Here is a 1,461-nt window from a genome sequence, read left to right on the forward strand (position 1 = left end):
TTTTGATAAAAACCTTCCAATCTGAAAAGTTCTGTCTGAAATATTCATTTTTCTATGATCCCTTGGAACTAAGATTTATTTTGTTCAAGTAAGACAATTTACGCGATCAGGGTAAGATATTCTGGTTGGTCTGATCCTACATGGAAGAAGGGTAAAGTGTCAGGTAGACGTTTGTGCCAATGAGACCGCATTTGGGAAAATTTCAGCTGCAGAAGTTTAGAAGTAGCTCTTACGCAAGGCTTACTTTGAATCCGTTAGCTACACAGAGCAAACTCAGTTGAATAAATAAGTACTTGAAAAAGCCATCCCCTTTGGACCTAGCTAAAAATGCTTCAATGTATGATTAAACTAAAATGAAAAAGATTTAAAATAGTCATTGACAAAAAAATTACAAACTGAACAATATAATTATTTTCCATTATACACAGAATTTTAGGGAAATAAGATCAGTAGCATTGTTAGGAACAATAAGGTTTCCTTGTTACAAACAGGCACCCAAGGATATAATCCTGTATAAATATTGCATCATTAACTACCTAAATTTAGAGGACATTACATGCTTCAGCAGCACATGTACCCAAATTACACCAATACAGAGATTAACATGGCAATTGCAAAGGATGATATGAAAATCTGTGAATTATTCCAGATTTTTCATTCTTCAGACGCAAGAAATGAAAAACAATTATTAAAAAGTTGATTACAAAATTACAAGTGTAACAATATATGTAATTCATATAAATAAAAGTTTGACATCAGTGTATTAAATCTTCACCTTAGAAAGGCCTTTATATAGCATAATCATTATAAAACTTTAAAATTAGACAACATTGTCATTTTATTCCAAAGAAATATACTATAAGGACCTAGTAAAAAAGGAATCTTAAACTGTTTTGGTATGGAATGCAATCTGAAAGGACACATTTATTAATGAACCTATATATTATAAAACAATGTAGAATTCAAAGTCTTATATCTAGGAAAGAATAAAATAGATTATGAGCATTATACAAACAGAATACAGAATATTTTAAAGTATAATTTTTCACATAAGCACCAGAAATATCTTTAGTTTCTTTAGTACTCATTTCAACAGATAAATTAAAATTATTTCTGAATAAAAAAAGCAAAAACTCGAGGGGGTACAAGACGGTGACGGGGAAGTAGGGGAATGCCACAGCTCTCCCCAACCAAAAAGATAGTTTGAGTTCCAACGTTTAATCTCCCCAAGAGACCGACAACAACAACAAAAATCAACATCCAGAGAAAAACAAATTGAAAAGAAGAATTTCATAACAGAGAAACTTGAAGACGCCTCCCCCAATGTCTATTGGCCACAAAGCAGCGTGCCAAGCCATGGCCAGCCCAGCCTGGTGGGAGCTGCCGGTGGCCCAGAGACACAGGGAGTTGTCTGCAGATCACCCGCACCAAAGACCCCTGAGGTAACAGTGTCAGACTGGC

The 1,461-nt window shown here is 34.2% G+C and overlaps 1 pseudogene; it reads left to right on the plus strand.

Moving 5' to 3' along the window:
• Window positions 1–556: 556 nt before the first annotated feature.
• Window positions 557–655, plus strand: LOC138828904 (U6 spliceosomal RNA; annotated as a pseudogene).
• Window positions 656–1,461: the final 806 nt, after the last annotated feature.

Source organism: Dipodomys merriami, unplaced genomic scaffold, assembly GCF_024711535.1.
Source record: "Dipodomys merriami isolate MVZ:Mamm:240054 unplaced genomic scaffold, mDipMer1.0.p SCAF_167, whole genome shotgun sequence".
Lineage (NCBI taxonomy): Eukaryota > Metazoa > Chordata > Mammalia > Rodentia > Heteromyidae > Dipodomys > Dipodomys merriami.